Genomic DNA, 17,951 nt, shown 5'->3' on the forward strand with positions numbered 1-17,951 from the left:
CATGCATTTGCACTATTAACAAACATTTATTGACTATTGTATACAGAGAATTACTTTATCCTCAGCATTGGGCTACTCTCTAAAGAAGTTATGAAGAATAATGTCCCCATGTGTCTGTATTCAAGGAGCTTAAATATCTAGTTGTGTGCAGAAAAAAAAGACATGCATGAAACCAGTGAACATTCCTTAGATATCATAGCACACTGCTATGGCAATAAGCTCAGTTGTACAATAGATAGCAGATGAGATAATATAAATATGTTCAAATTTTCTAGAAGAGAGGTTAACAAATTAGGTAAAATGGGAACCATCTGGGCTTAGTTTCTGAGGAAAGGAATGGCGAAGAAGCTAAAGTTTGAGCTTTAAGATTGGGTCAAATGTTGACAATAGAAGATGAGAGGAAGGGCATCCCAGGTTGAGAGAAGAGCATGAGTAAAGCACAGAAGGTAGACATGAAAATGTTCTAGGTAGGGGGGTGGAGAAAGTGGAGACTAGCAGAAAAAGAATGGGTGCCTTGACCAGAGATGATAGTAGATACTGAAGAGAAATTAAAATCAAACTTCGGAGAGTCCAAGTTGAAAAAACTACGAAACTTGATAGAAATGCTAAGTCCTTTTTGATGTTTTATTTTTAATGTTTACATCTTAATGTATTTTCTTAGTCACACATATATTATTATTTACAAAGCATGATTAAGCAAGAGGTGTGTGTTTGAGAGGAGTATGGGTAAGGAACAGAAAAGTAGGAAGGGAAGTCAGCCAGCAGTGTCTACATAAACAAGCGCTCACTAAAACTTCCTTATGGTTCCGCCCATTGTGACAGTTTTAATAAAACGCAATTATTTCAGGTATACAGATGCTTCAAACCTTTATCCATTTGGAACTAGGATTCTTACCAGGGAATCTTCGTGTTTCACCTTTGGTGAACTGATGGCCGTGGAGAGGGATAGTAGGGCTTCTGTGACTGACTGCCTGAGGACACAGGATGGGCAGCTGGGAGACCACGTAGGAGGCTATTATAGGGGCATAGCTGTAGAAGACAGAAAAGTTGGCAGATGCCAGAAATTTTTCCAAGGGAGAATTAACAAGATTTTGTGGACTTAAATGAATGTTAAATGTCTCAACATTTGTGAGGTGCTATAAACTGTACTGGAACATGACACTTCTCTATGTAATAATATTCTTTCTGATGTCATAGGCTCAAAATTTCAACATTTAACACTATGGAGGTGTCTTAGTCTGCTGGGACTGCCATAACATAATACCATCGACTGGGTGGCCTAAACAACAGACATTTATTCTCTGACAGTTCTGGAGGACAGAAGTCTGAGATCAGGGTGCCAACATGGTGAGGTTCCACTGTGGTATCTCTTCTGGCACTAATTCCATCAGACCAGGACCCCACCCTCATGACTTAATTATCTCTTAAGGGCCTCATCTCCAAATACTTTCCCATTGGGGTTTAGGGCTTCAAGTATGAATTTAGGGGGGACACAAATATCCTGTCCTTAACAAGAGGATATTTTTTGGTTGCCTCCTCTATTCCCATTCCATCTATCCTTTGCTTTTTTCCTTTCTAACTGACCCTTTGGTTAGTATAGAGAAAGGTTTGAATGAGAGACTAGGGCAGGATATGCCATCACATTGTGGGCACTTTTTTGTTAATTCTCTGTCTAGATATATAGAAGGGAATCAGATTGACAAGTTTTTATTACAAATTTTACTTTTCCAAGAGGTATATCCTGACCATCCTACTTAATACTGTAACCTGACACCTTCCTCACCTCCCCACAACTCCTGATCTCTACTTATTCTGCTGTCTTTTTGTCTTCATAGTCATTATCATCTTCTAAGATACTACATACTGTTCTTATTTTATGTATTGTTTATTCTATCTCCCATCATTAAATGGAAAATTCACTAGGACAGAGATCTTTATTTTACTCACTGATCTATCCAAAGTACCTAGGACAGTGCCTGGCATTTAGTGAGCAATATATTATATTACTGAATGAATAAATGGACAACCACTAAGTTAACTAGATGAAAAGGATATATTATCTATTGACCATTGATAATTTTAAGAAACAACACTATGTTGTACAAAGTGAATTAAAATTTCAAAACTCAGACCTAGCAACGATCTTTACTTTCCTGAAGAGGTCATATGGTTGAAGTAATAAGAAGTGGACCAATTTTGGATGTATTTTGAAGATAGAGCCAACAGGAGGTGCTCATGCACTAGGTGTGGATATAAAAGAGGGAAGTCAAGGGTAACTTCAAGAATTTTGGCTGAACAACCTGAAGGACAAATTTGACATCAACTAAGATAGGAAGGATAACAGGGAGAGCAGGTTTATTGATGGTGGTGATGATGGTTGGGGGATGAGCTGAGGAGCTCAGTCCTGGAAGTGTTGAGTTTAAGATGTCTATTAGTCAGACATTCAGGTGGAGATAGAGTAAGTACTTGAATATGTGAATATCAAATGAAGGATAAAAGTCTGAGCTTCTATTCTTAACACTTATGCAAATTTATATGGATTCCATTAAAAAATACTTGTATTATTGTTGAGTTTGATATCTGTAATTATGCATCTGTGCTCATTTTAAGATACCACTGAGGAAAAAAATGGAAAATCATTCTCATTGTTTTTGAAATGCACCCTATTTGAGCATTCCCCTTTTATAGTCTCTCTTCCAGCTGGCAAAAGAAAAATAAAATATTTTCCCTTAATTATTCCAAACTGTTCTATTTTTATGCAGATATAATTAGCAATACTTATTTCTTGAGAGTTTTTTTTTTCCTGGAAATTAATTAATTAAGTTGATCTTCAAGAGGAAGAAATATTTCATTGTAAGAAATAAAGTGAAAATCTTTGGGGTATTTTATTAGTCTGTCACTATAATTACAGGCATATTAAACAAAAGTTTTGTAGAAAGAGGTGCTAAGGCAATAACCACTTCTGTTATCTCTGCCTCCATCACTACTCATATTTCTTCTTATATACTGCCACACCAGACTTGAAACCCTGTTTTTCTTCATGACCACAATATCTATCTGTTGTGTTCATTACCTAATAACCACCAGCTACTTTTTTGTTGTCTTTGTTTGCATCTTTCAAAAAAGTTGTACTTTCTGCCTAGCTGCATCCTACTATAAAATAAATAACATCAATAAATTTATTGGATTTAAAACAGCTGTCATAAAAGGAAGAGTCTGTCCTTATATTTCATATCTAATCTGGTCAGATTTTGGTTGATTGCAATTTTCTCTTTTTATGATTGAGAATTTCTCAGGTGGTTCTGACAGATGTTCAGGAACCTTGTAAACTCACATTAGCACAAACTATAGAGTTAGTGACATCAAGATCCACATAGAGACATGTACACACAGATGTGTACTATATGTATGGATATAATAAAATGAGGACTCCAGCTGACTGAAATCATGTAGTAAGTGGATTTAATAAAATTCTGTTTTGAAAGCTGATCATCCAAACCTTCTGCAGTGTGGTAAGATCACACTTCCTTCATGTCTCATCTGAGAGGACAAAATAATCAAGATTTGGATCTATTTCCTCAGTCTAAAGAAGGCCATTCAAAAGTTCATCAGTCCCATGGTGCATATTTCTCCTTCTAAAAGGTTATTTCATCTCTACTCAACTCCAGTCGGCCTGTGTTTCTCTCTTTTTTCTCTTTTTCTCTCTGGTTATAACACAGGTGTGTGTAAAATGTACACACCCATGTGTAATAAGGCTTCTCTCTTTATGGCTCTATTATACATGAGGATATAGATAAGATGAAGGTTGAGGAGGAACTTAAAAAAGGAAGTATACTTTTATATTTTGGTGAAAAAGCAGAATGAAATAGAGAAGTGAAACAAGTTTTTAACATGTACTTCTCTTTTTCTTGGCTAAGAAGAACAGATGTACATTACATTTGCACAAATGCAGTTTTCTTAAAGTTAGAATAATGCATACATTAAAATGATGATTTTGGGTTGCTTCCTAGCACCATAGTAAATAGATGTCAACCTTATTAATTTATTGATATCTGTTTAATAATATATATTTCTTCAATGTATTTTAGCTGAAATGCTTCAATATTCATTCACATATTAGTGTTTTATAGATTTAAAATTATTATAGGAAAAGATATATTTTTAAGACACAATAAAAATAACTAGTCCCTTTCAATTTTGTAATTTTTTTCCCTACACAAATTGTCAATGAGTTATTCAGTGTAATACAAGAAGCAAAAAACCAAATGTTTGCTTTTTGTTTTGTTTTGTTTCCCTTGGGTGTTTGTGAGTTTTGATGTACTGTAATTGAGATTGTTTTCAGCATACATGACTAGATTGTCAAGATTAAGTTCATGTTTAATTTACAGCATCATTTGTACAGTTTTAAACATTTAAACTCAGCTTTCATTATTGTGAAAATGTAGGCGATGCTTACTTTAATGTGACTTTGTGTATTTGTGTATTGAAATTCAAGTATCTCCAATCCCACACCCACCCACCTTCATTAACAGCCTGTGAGTAAGCATAAGCAAAATTTACACTTTGGGTCTGAAAAGTGTATGTGTTCAGAGTGATGAAGAAGACCATTCTTTGCTCTGTGTAAGCTTGATTGGTTGTGGATGGACAGAAGTACGGGTCAGAAGCTGCCAGTAAGAGCATCATAGAGACCCATGTGAAAGGAAAGGTCACATGTGGGAAAGAATAGAAAAATCTGCATATTTACAGGATGAGAGAGAAAAATGAATAAAAAATAAAGATCCAACCAAGATTATAACTGAGACAATCAGGTCATTGTTGACAAAAATGAAGCTGTGAAGAAGGAAATTTAATCTTTTGTTTATGTTAAAAACAGATCCTATCAAGGCATTATTCTATTTGAATAATTAAAATGAAAGTTGCCTGCTCACCAGGAGCCTTCGTTATATAAGGAATTCATTCACATGCTTATTTATTCATTTACTCATTCTACAAATAGTTTTGAGTACTTATATCTGAAAGATACTACTATTTTCTCTGCGTGGAGTGTGATAGATATTGTGGAGAGGCTTGCAAAAACGCATCATGCTCATAACTCAGATCTTTGAGCATGTTATGTAGATGAGGATAAAGAGTAAAAGAGGAATTGGGCATTCTTGTTAGGAGAAATTCACAGGATTATTGCATGGGGATGCGGTAGATCAGTCTGCCTGGAGTAATGTGTGGAGAGGATGCCACAGGACAAGGAACTCAGGGTCAGTGGGGTGAGATTGTAGGTGAGCCTGAACACCATGATAAAGATGAAGTAGTGTTTTTGTTGACTGGGCTGGCAGCAGTGAGAAGCCCTCCAAGCCCCCAGAGCATCAGTGACACTGAATTTTTTAAAAGTCAGGCTTATTGGGGTTTACATATAGTTAGGTAATCACCACCACAATCCAGATACAGGATTGTTACATCATGGCACAAAAAGTTCCCTCATGCCCCTTCATAATCTTTCCCTCCCTCAACCTCAGCCCCTGGTAACAAATGATATGTTTTTTGTTCCTATAGTCTTAACTTTTCCAAATATAAATGCAATCTACAGCATGTAGCCTCTGATCCTGGCCTCTTTCATTAAACATAATGCATTTGAAATTCATCCGTGCTGTTCTGTTTTCAGTTGCTCCTTCCTTCTTACTGCTGAGTAATATTCAATTGCATGGATATACCATAGCTTGTTTATCCATTCACCTGCTGAAGGACATTTGGGTTATTTCCAGTTTGGGGGTGATTATGAGTAAATCCACTATATACATTTGCATACAGGTTTTTTTTTAAACATCTTTATTGTGGTATAATTGCTTTACAATGGTGTGTTAGTTTCTGCTTTATAACAAAGTGAATCAGTTATACATATACATATGTTCCCATATCTCTTCCCTCTTGCATCTCCTTCCCTCCCTCCCACCCCTCCAGGCGGTCAAAAAGCACCGAGCCAACATCCCTGTGCCATGCACCTGCTTCCCACTAGCTATCTACCTTACGTTTGTTAGTGTATATATGTCCATGCCTCTCTCTCTTGCCCTGTCACAACTCACCTTTCCCCCTCCCCATATCCTCAAGTCCGTTCTCCAGTAGGTCTGCATCTTTATTCCTGTCTTACCCCTAGGTTCTTCATGACATTTTTTTTTCTTAAATTCCATATACATGTGTTAGCATATGGTATTTGTCTTTCTCTTTCTGGCTTATTTCACTCTGTATGACAGACTCTAGGTCTATCCACCTCATTACAAATAGCTCAATTTTGTTTCTTTTTATGGCTGAGTAATATTCCATTGTATATATGTGCCACATCTTCTATATCCATTCATCCAATGATGGGCACTTAGGTTTTCTCCATCTCCGGGCTATTGTAAATAGAGCTGCAATGAACATTTTGGTGCATGACTATTTTTGAATTTTGGTTTTCTCAGGGTATATGCCCAGTAGTGGGATTGCTGGGTCATATGGTAGTTCTATTTGTAGTTTTTTAAGGAACCTCCATACTGTTCTCCATAGTGGCTGAACCAATTCACATTCCCACCAGCAGTGCAAGAGTGTTCCGTTTTCTCCACACCCTCTCCAGCATTTATTGTTTCTAGATTTTTTTTTTGTTTTTTGGTACGTGGGCCTCTCACTGTTGCGGCCTCTCCCATTGCGGAGCACAGGCTCTGGACGCGCAGGCTCAGCTGCTCTGCGGCATGTGGGATCCTCCCGGACCGGGGCACGAACCCGCGTCCCCTGCATCGGCAGGCGGACTGCCAACCACTGCACCACCAGGGAAGCCGTGTTTCTAGATTTTTTGATGATGGCCATTCTGACTGGTGTGACATGATATCTCATTGTAGTTTTGATTTGCATTTCTCTAATAATTAATCATGTTGAGCATTCTTTCATGTGTTTGTCGGCAGTCTGTATATCTTCTTTGGAGAAATGTCTATTTAGGTCTTCTGCCCATTTTCGGATTGGGTTGTTTGTTTTTTTGTTATTGAGCTGCATGAGCTGCTTATAAATTTTGGAAATTAATCGTTTGTCAGTTGCTTCATTTGCAAATATTTTCTCCCATTCTGAGGGTTGTCTTTTCGTCTTGTTTATGGTTTCCTTTGCTGTGCAAAAGCTTTGAAGTTTCATTAGGTCCCATTTGTTTATTTTTGTTTTTATTTCCATTTCTCTAGGAGGTGGGTCAAAAAGGATCTTGCTGTGATTTATGTCATAGAGTGTGCTGCCTACGTTTTCCTCTAAGAGTTTGATAGTTTCTGGCCTTACATTTAGGTCTTTAATCCATTTTGAGCTTATTTTTGTGTATGGTGTTAGGGAGTGATCTAATCTCATACTTTTACATGTACCTGTTCAGTTATCCAAGCACCACTTATTGAAGAGGCTGTCCTTTCTCCACTGTACATTTCTGCCTCCTTTATCAAAGATAAGGTGTCCATATGTGCATGGGTTTATTTCTGGGCTTCCTATCCTGTTCCATTGATCTATCTTTCTGTTTTTGTGCCAGTACCATACTGTCTTGTTTACTGTAGCTTTGTAGTATAGTCTGAAGTCAGGGAGCCTGATTCCTCCAGCTCCATTTTTCATTCTCAAGATTGCTTTGGCTATTCGGGGTCTTTTGTGTTTCCATACAAATTGTGAAATTTTTTGTTCTACTTCTGTGAAAAATGCCAGGGGTAGTTTGATAGGGATTGCATTGAATCTGTAGAATGCTTTGTGTAGTAGAGTCATTTTCACAATGTTGATTCTTCCAATCCAAGAACATGGTATATCTCTCCATCTATTTGTATCATCTTTAATTTCTTTCATCAGTGTCTTATAATTTTCTGCATACAGGTCTTTTCTCTCCTTAGGTAGGTTTATTCCCAGATATTTTATTCTTTTTGTTGCAATGGTAAATGGGAGTGTTTTCTTGATTTCACTTTCAGATTTTTCATCATTAGTTTATAGGAATGCCAGAGATTTCTGTGCATTAATTTTATATCCTGCTACTTTACCAAATTCATTGATTAGCTCTAGTAGTTTTCTGGTAGCATCTTTAGGATTCTCTATGTATAGTATCATGTCATCTGCAAACAGTGACAGCTTTACTTTTTCTTTTCTGATTTGGATTCCTTTTGTTTCCTTTTCTTCTCTGATTGCTGTGGCTAAAACTTCCAAAACTATGTTGAATAAGATTGGTGAGAGTGGGCAACCTTGTCTTGTTCCTGATCTTAGTGGAAATGCTTTCATTTTTTCACCATTGACAATAATGTTGGCCGTGGGCTTGTCATATATGGCCTTTATTATGTTGAGGAAAGTTCCCTCTATGCCTACTTTCTGCAGTGTTTTTATCATAAATGGGCATTAAATTTTGTTGAAAGCTTTCTCTGCATCTATTGAGATGATCATATGGGTTTTCTCCTTCAATTTGTTAATATAGTTTATCACATTGATAGATTTGCGTATATTGAAGAATCCTTGCATTCTTGGAATGAACCCCACTTGATCATGGTGTATGATCCTTTTAATGTGCTGTTGGATTCTGTTTGCTAGTATTTTGTTGAGGATTTTTGCATCTATATTCATCAGTGATATTGGCCTGTAGTTTTCTTTCTTTGTGACATCCTTGTCTGCTTTTGGTGTCAAGGTGATGGTGGCCTCATAGAAGGAATTTGGGAGTGTTCCTCCCTCTGCTATATTTTGGAAGAGTTTGAGAAGGATAGGTGTTATCTCTTCTCTAAATGTGTCATAGAATTCCCCTGTGAAGCCATCTTGTCCTGGGCTTTTGTTTGTTGGAAGACTTTTAATCACAGTTTCAATTTCAGTGCTTGTGATTGGTCTGTTCATATTTTCTCTTTCTTCCTGATTCAGTCTTGGCAGGTTGTGCATTTCTAAGAATTTGTCCATTTCTTCCAGGTTGTCCATTTTATTGACATAGAGTTGCTTGTAGTAATCTCTCATGATCTTTTGTATTTCTGCAGTGTCAGTTGTTACTTCTCCTTTTTCATTTCTAATTCTATTGATTTGAGTCTTCTCCCTTTTTTTTCTTGATGAGTCTGGATAATGGTTTATCTATTTTGTTTATCTTCTCAAAGAACGAGCTTTTAGTTTTATTGATCTTTGCTATTGTTTCCTTCATTTCTTTTTCATTTATTTCATTTCTAATCTGATTTTTATGATTTCTTTCCTTCTGCTAACTTTGGGTTTTTTTTGTTCTTCTTTCTCTAATTGCTTGAGGTGCAAGGTTAGGTTGTTTATTCAAGATGCTTCCTGCTTCTTAAGGTGGGCTTGTATTGCTATAAACTTCCCTCTTAGAACTGCTTTTGCTGCATCCCATAGGTTTTGGGTCATTGTGTCTCCATTGTCATTTGTTTCTAGGTATTTTTTTATTTCCCCTTTGATTTCTTCAACATACAGGTTTTTAATATATCTTCTTCACACTGGTTTAGCTTCTAGGCTTTGAGTCAATAAAACCATTTCTTCTTCATTTCAGGTTTTTAAAAATGCATGTGTGAATGGATTAAATTAGTATTATCAAACCCCTTATTTATGAGTTAAATTTTATTAATGGCAGTGAGAAAATGTTCTATAAGATACCTATGAAATGGAAGCCATAAGAAAAATAAAAGAAAATAAGGCAGTGACAGGGGAAGTTGGCAGTATTCAAAAGTAACTTTTGCCAAATGGGCCATCAAAAAATGCTGAATGTACTGTCCATGTACTATGCATAAGGCAATGTGCTGTGATGTGTGGAGGGATTAAAAGTGTGATACTCAGTTCTTTATCCTCTGTTATGTAAAAATATTTTTAAAACTTTAATTAATACCTGACACTATATTACACATATATTTATGTCTCTCCCTCATTACAAAGTAAACTCTACAGACAAGATGTGCTTTTTGTTTTGTTATTTTGTATTTTCTTCATGTTTGTTTTTAAGCACTGTATTTTCAACACTTAGAAAAATATCTGGCATATAGTAGAACTTAACATATATTTTTGAAAGTATAAACAAGGAGATAAAACATTATAAGAAACTAAGAAGACATCATAAGTTAATTTGATTGATTGACAGTGGAGGTGACCAATAAGTGTTAAAAGTTTGGAGTGTGTGGGCAGTGTTAAATAGACTACTATTAAATAGTTCCTAAATAGTTATTAAATATTTCTCAAATATTTACAAAATAAGAAAGTGGAGAAGTTTGCTAAAGAGTTTTCTTTAGATTTTGTTGCTTCTTATGATGAATGTACCTGTTCTTCACATGTAAACCATATTTCAATTAATATGAGACCACATCAGATATAAAATGTACAATTAGTTTGTGTATCACTAAGTAGAATTAAAGACTGTAACATAAATTATAATCTTCCATTGTCTATAAAAGGTATCCCAGTTAAAAGACGTTAAATGCAAAATTTTCTAATTATAAAATTAATTAAATATAAAATTTTTGCGAAGTTTAAGTAAGATGATATATTTAAAAATACCTTATAAGCTATAAAAATTTATATAAATGATAGATACTATACTTTACCCCAAAATTTAGTGTCTTGACCCAAATTAACACAAAAATTTAGCAAAGAAAATGTATGAATATAATATACAAAAAAGACATATATACATTTAGGGTAAATCATTACTTGAATGAATATAAAATTATTACTTGTGTGTATATAGAAGTTCATGTGAAAAGTGACCATATACTCTCTGGAAGCAACAACAATGTGATCAGAACACCTGCAGGGTTAGCAAAATTTTAGACCCTTTTAATTGAATTACTTTGTCCAGGTATAAAAGATTATAGTCCAGTATTTTTAAAAATTAACATATTTTTGTCTACTTACCATGTGCAGGCATTGTGTTAAGCTGTTAACAATTCTATAAGTCAATTGCTAGTATTATAGATGGAGAGAGAGGCACAGAGAGGGTCAGGAACTTGCCCAAGATTTTTCCAACAAGGAGCAGAGCTTAGCTGTAAACAAAGTCAGTCTGACACCAGAGCTTAAGCTCTTAACTTCTATTCAGTGGCTCTTCATGTGGAGCACTGGGTTCGGGCACCATGCTTGAACAGTTAATGACAAACAAGCTTGGTTTCAGAGCTGTCTGTATGGATGATGTGGGCTTGGACCCTAATTTTTCTGAATGGATGAACAAAATATAGGACTTAGTGTGAACATAGTAGCTGTCTTCAAAGATGTCAAGAGCCAGAGAGCATTATCAATCAAATGTTTGGCAGGGGCAGCAGAGATTCTCAAGTATCAGATTTTAGTTGGCTATCATGTAAATCTTAGAAAAGACCAGTGGCTACCATTGTGGAATGAACTTCCTCAAGAGGCAGTAAGTGTCTTTTCATTGGAGTGTTCAACAGAAGATGGATGAAGACAGAATTGAGGTATTTTGTAGAGGAATGAGCTGAGTAACTTTAAAGTACTTTCCAGCTCTAATATTATGTGATATGTAGATATAAAACAAGTTTAGGGGCAGATTACCTCTCAAATTCCCATTAAACATTTTTTTTCCCTGATGGATACCAAATCTGTCAAATACTGCATTTGTTGAATCACTGGGTATATTTTAATGACAATTTAATAAAATGTATTTTCTTGATTACTAAATAAAAATGGCTGAATATACTGTGAAATTTTCTAGTTAAGAATAAATGCTAACGTAAAATTTCACCTAGCTTACTAAAATTCACCTGTCATAGTGAAGAACTTCAGTCTAGCGTCTACTTTTAATTTAATATTTTTCTATGACTAACAATCATTAATTTATTTTTAAAAATCTAGTAAAAAAAGATTTTCACTAGACATGAAACATATGTTTCACTGAAGCATGTGTTCTTCAAAAAGATATCTTTTTGAGATATATTAGGAGTACCTCTTATTGTTTATATTTTTAAAATTCAAATTTCTTTCTTAATACCACTACTATAATCCAGGCAAGTAAATATTTTTAGCAGAGTTTGTGGTTAAGGAGAATGCAGAAATACAAATGATTTGTTTGGACTTTTTTATTTTCCTCACCAGAGAAATTTGGAACCCTTCCTTATGCTTCCTGAATTAGTGTTTTATTTTGACTGTCTAAGAGATAACTGTTATCTCTTTAACTTTTATTTTCGCTATGTCTAGAAAAATATTTCCACTGAGATTCTTAATACATCGATGATTATAATAATCATAAAATACAACTAGATTTAAATTCAGATTTTAGATCCTCAGAAGGTACTTGATGAACACATAAGTAATCCCAAACTGATCCCCTACAGGTTTTTATTTTTCATTAAAAATAGAAATCGTTGAAAAATATTTTCTACCCTTTGAACATGTATGTAGGACACAAGCTATATTTTCTTGAAAAACAGGAAAATCTAAAGAACATTAGTAAAGTTGGACAGTTTATTGTCTTATCCAAAAATTAGGTCACCAATGCCTCTGGTACAAGAATGAAAGTGGATTAACTCAACCTGGAATGAAAAGGAGATCAGCATGACTATTGCACCCTGAGTTCTGAATATCTTATTTATGTCTAAATTAATTGTTAATTTTATATATTTTTAGAAAAAAAAAAGGAAATAGTCATTTTTTTTTCCTAATCTCCACCTGCCTGTTGTTAGTATGTGGCATAATGGTCTGAATGAGCTGAGGAAATTATTGCTTAGGACTCTCACTAGTTCCAGGACAGAAGCTTGCTGGTTTTCATTTCCTAATTTGTCAAAGAGAAACTCCTGGGAAGATGAACCTGAAAACTCACAGCTCTATCAAGCAGTATCTTGCTCAGGCCTCATTTATTCTTCAACATATGTTATTTTGAGTAACATTATATATGTATGTGTTGTGATCACTTTTCAACATGTATTGTTCTACTAGACTATAAATATAAATAATAATAGGTAACATTTATTGAGCTAAAACTCTGTCCTGTACCCAGAGAATTACCAAATTAGACTTAGATGAAAAACAGTCTTAATAATGGCTACTATTTACTGATGTCTAACCATATATCAGTTACTATGCTAAACACTTCACATGCATAATTTTATTAAAACCTATAAACAATCCTCTATAGAAAGCTCTTTTTTAGATCCATTTTGCTAATGAGGGAACAGAAGTACAAATGTTAATAATAATTTTCTCCAAGTCATATGTCTAGGATGTGAAAGTCAGAATTTAAAACCAGTTTGTCGAATCCCAAGCCTGTGCTCTTACTTTACTGTCTTTCTCTACTTAAAATAATCCTAGTGAATGTATATGTTCCCTACCTTTCTGCTTCCTTACACCATGGTGTCTTCATTGGAAAGGAGGCTAAAAGTCAGGAAGTCAAAGGGCACACATTCTTCCTATCAACTCCACCATGTGATTTCTCAGGCCACATTTGAATTCCTCTGATAAAAGGGAACTCAATTCACCTAAGAAAACCAGTTTTATCCTTGAGTATCTAATATTATTAGACAAAATGAGTTATCGTGGGAGAATAAAAGAAAAAAATCATCTTTTCCAAAGTGTGTCACAATTTAAAAATGCCACATGCCTGATTTGATTTTAATCTCCAAATCATCCTCTGTGTCAGTTCACATATGTACTATAATTATCCCTATTTTATAGATAATGGAACTCACCAAAAGATTCGGTGGCTTCATGCATTCAGCCATTCAATAAATTTTTGTCTGTACCTTCTATATGCCTGTTACCTTCTAAACTATTGGGGATAGAGAAATAAATAATATATAGCTCTACTCTTGAGGTCTTTAGAGACCATGACATTTTAGGGGCTCAGATTCCTTCAGTGTAGCTACTCTGCTTCCTTTCTTAGTACTGAATTGTCATCACCAGAAAAATTCAAGTAGTACCCATGTGATATTATGATTTCCTTAAGGTTTCAAAGTGCTCATAAAATGGTGGTATTCTCCAAACATTTGTAGGAAGAGTGTCCTAGCAGATTGCTACACACACACATACACATATATACATATACATACATGCACACATACATATGTGTGTGTATGCATATTCACTACACACAATTATTTCTGGAATTAAGCACTTATCAGTTTGTAGCTTTGCAATTAAGAACACCTTTTTTCAGCATACAAGTGGGAAGAGACAGAGAGGAATATCACACAGGATGTTTTATAGCCAAGTTTGGAAGTACATCACTTTTCCCTTAGTACAATGGAAGTACATCACTTTTGAACTTAGTCACATGATCTCACCTAAGACACAGGAGTGACTGGGAAATGAAATCTTACAGTGTGCTCAGGAAGGTAATGGAATGGTTGTGTAACTATAGTACCGGCTCTGTTTCACTTAAGATTTAAAAACTAATTATTAATATTCTAATAGGTTACAGGGGAGAAGTCATCTGATTATTTCTATAAATACAAAAAAGGGTTTAATAAAATTTAACATCCATTCATGATTTAAAAAAACAAAACATTTCTTAGCAAATTAGGAATAAAAGAGAAGCCCCTGAAAAGTGATGAAGAATAGCTTATTAAAAATCTCTAGCTGTCATCATAGCTAATGATGACACATTGAAAGCATTCCCTTTAACACCAGAACTAAGTTAAGAATATTTGCTATTATCACATCAATTCACCAGTTTATTAGTCGGTCCTTGTCAGCACACAGTAGGATAAAAGAAAATGTTTAAGGATTGGAGAAGAAGATACACAGCTGCCATTAGTAACAGACAATATCCATGTCTTGAAACTCCCAAATATCTCACAGATAGTTTACCAAGGTTGATGTATACAAAATCAGTATACATTTTCATAAACTAGCAGTAAACAGTTCAAAAACATATTTTAGGTGCCATTTGAAGAGCATCAAAATATACAAGGTAGATCAAAATATATACTAATATAAATATTATACTGTATATAATATACAACAGTATATATACAAATTCAGATTTATATATATACATACAGATACAAAAATATACAGATGATAATCATTTGTGGAAAGACATGAAAAAAACCTATATTAAAGGTGGGATATAACATGCTTATGAATTGGAAGTCTTTTTTTTTTAACATCTTTATTAGAGTATAATTGCTTTACAATGGTGTGTTAGTTTCTGCTTTATAACAAAGTGAATCAGTTATACATATACATATGTTCCCATATCTCTTCCCTCTTGTGTCTGCCTCCTACCCTCCCTATCCCACCCCTCTAGGTGGTCACAAAGCACCGAGCTGATCTCCCTGTGCTATGCGGCTGCTTCCCACTAGCTATCTATTTTACATTTGGTAGTGTATATATGTCCATGCCACTCTCTCACTTTGTCCCAGCTTACCCTTCCCCCTCCCTGTATCCTCAAGTCCGTTCTCTAATAGGTCTGCATCTTTTGAATTGGAAGTCTTAACCTTGTAAAACCTCTATTAATATTACAGAATTTAATATTGTAGGAAGGCAAATGATCTTAGCATTTAGATCTCAGCTAAAATGTCACCTGCTTAAAGAGGTCTTCCCTGAACAGTCATTCCAAAGTAGCCACCCAGGCACTTTCACAGGTAACACCCTATTTTAATTAACTACACAGTACTTTACATCATTTAATAATTCCCTTGTTATTTAAAATGTATTTATGTATGGGTGAATATATGTGTTTCTTCCTTCATTAAAATCTAAGCTTCATGAGAAGAGGGACATTGTCTACTTTCAATGCTGCTGTATCTTCAGCATGCAAAACATCATCTGACCTAGAGAGGAAATGCAACAATTCATGTTGCATTATGATTGTATCATTGTCAAGCTATCTGGCTTGTTGCATACTTGTGTTTTGTTACAGTGCTTTCTTTGTGTAGGAAATCAATGCATGTTAAAATAGCTATCAAAAAAACAACAAAAATTTCTACTTAATGTATTTTAGAAGTAGAAAGGCTGTTATATTAATTTTAACTATTGCAAAGTAAATTAGATTTTAATTGGATTACTACTTTGTCTCTTGTCGATCTGACAGAGGCATGGTGAAAATGAATACTTAGAATTGAAGCACTTTGCTTCTTAATCGTAAAGCCAAGTCAAAATTTTTAAGATAGAGAAAGAAATCAATGACATTTGAGTAGCTTGGGGCAGGAGCCAGAAAAACACATTGTATGATATTGTGTGAGAACAACTATGAAATCAATAGAACTTCTGAGATTAAAAATATTAGACTATTAAATCCAAAAGTTTAGTCACTAATATTTTCCCTTGAGATTATTTTGCTAAGCAAGAAGAGTAGTTGTTTGCCAAGGAAAGACAAAATTAATTTAAAAATATTCACATGCACATTATCAAAGAAATTTGGATATGAAACAAACATGTTTTAAAATTGTGCCTATGCTCATACTCCCTGCATGTTCTTAGTTCCAGGTTGTCTTAGCACATCTAGAATAACATGTGTAGAGCCCACCAGATATATCTTTAACACTTTGAGTGAATTAACTCAAACTCAAACATAAAATGGTTTATTTTTATATCAAAAAAGTAATATACTTGCAATGTAGAAATTCTAAAGAAAAACAGTATCAAGAATATTTAAAGTTTTAACTGTATATAGTGTTAGTATTTTGGTGAAACTTTTTCTTTGCATATTATTTTCATTTTAAATTTAATTTCTGAGTAGATAAAACATTCATTTGCTTTCAAAATCAAAACTGTATTAAATGTTTACATTGAAAGTCTTACTTCCCATCCATCCTTATTCTCCACTCCACACGCACACTCTCCCTATAGATAACTACTTTTTGTAACTGAAATATAGTTGATTTACAATATTATATTAGTTTCAGGTGTATAGCATGGTGATTCAATATATTTATAGATTATACTCCATTTAAAGTTATTATAAATATTGGCTATATTTCCTGTGCTGTACAATATATCTTCATAGCTTATTTATTTTATACATAGTAGTTCATACCATTTAGTCCCCTACCCCTGTGCTGCTTCTCTCCCCTGCCCTCTCCCCACTGATAGCCGCTAATTTGTTCTCTGTATCTATGAGTCTGCTTCTGTTTTGTTATATTCATTCATGTGTTTTATTTTTTGGATTGCACATATAAGTGATAACATGCAGTATTTGTCTTTCTCTGTCTCATTTATTTCACTAAGCATTACCCTCCATGTCCATCCATGTTGTTGCAAATGGCAAAATTTCATTCTTTTCTATGGCTGGGTAGTACTCCATTGTTTGTGTGTGTCTGTGTGTCTGTGTATATATGCAACATCTTTTTTATCCATTCATCTGTTGATGGGCACTTAGGTTGCTTCCATATCTTGGCTATTGTAAATAATGATGCTGTGAACACTGGGGTGCATACACACAGATAACTACTTTGATTAGTGTCATGTATATTCTTCCCATGATTTTTTATGTGAATAAAGCCAAATACATATATATGTTCTTGTTATTATTTCTTTATTATTTAAAATATAGCATACTGAATGCTTATTTCTAAATTGAGCTATCCTTCTTTCTCTTTATAATACATCCCATAGAGAACTATTAATATATGTATTCTCATATATATTCTTTAATAGATATAGCTTATTTTATTTTTTGTGGCTGCATAATATTCCATTACCCAGATATATCATCATTTATTTAACCAATTTTTCATTGATGGACACTTGAGTTGTTTCAAATCCTGTTATTACAAACAATGCTGTTTGTAAAGCAAGTGACCTTGCAAATAAACCATTTCTTATGTGTGTGGGTGTGATAAATCGTACCAGTGTGCCCTCTGTATAAATTTTACCATTTTGCCCTCCTACCACCAGTGGATGAGAGTAATGTTTTCCTTAGCAACAGACTATGTTGTCAAACTTTTGTAATTTTGAAAAAGCATATTATCTTTACAAAAATAAATATCACACTGTATTTACAATTTCAGCACTGTATTTTAAGGATTACATAGAACATAATTAATTGTAGGTCAAAGAAGTAGAAGCATGCCAATAAAAAT

General features: G+C 34.3%; 1 protein-coding gene across 6 annotated transcripts in view; it reads left to right on the forward strand.

Annotated features, from left to right (window-relative positions):
• The window catches only part of ARHGAP24 (Rho GTPase activating protein 24), a 783,348-nt gene that overhangs the window by 477,339 nt on the left and 288,058 nt on the right, over positions 1–17,951 (forward strand). The window lies entirely within an intron of this gene.

This window comes from Leucopleurus acutus (assembly GCF_964270905.1).
Source record: "Leucopleurus acutus genome assembly, chromosome: 4".
Classification (NCBI taxonomy): Eukaryota; Metazoa; Chordata; class Mammalia; order Artiodactyla; family Delphinidae; genus Leucopleurus; species Leucopleurus acutus.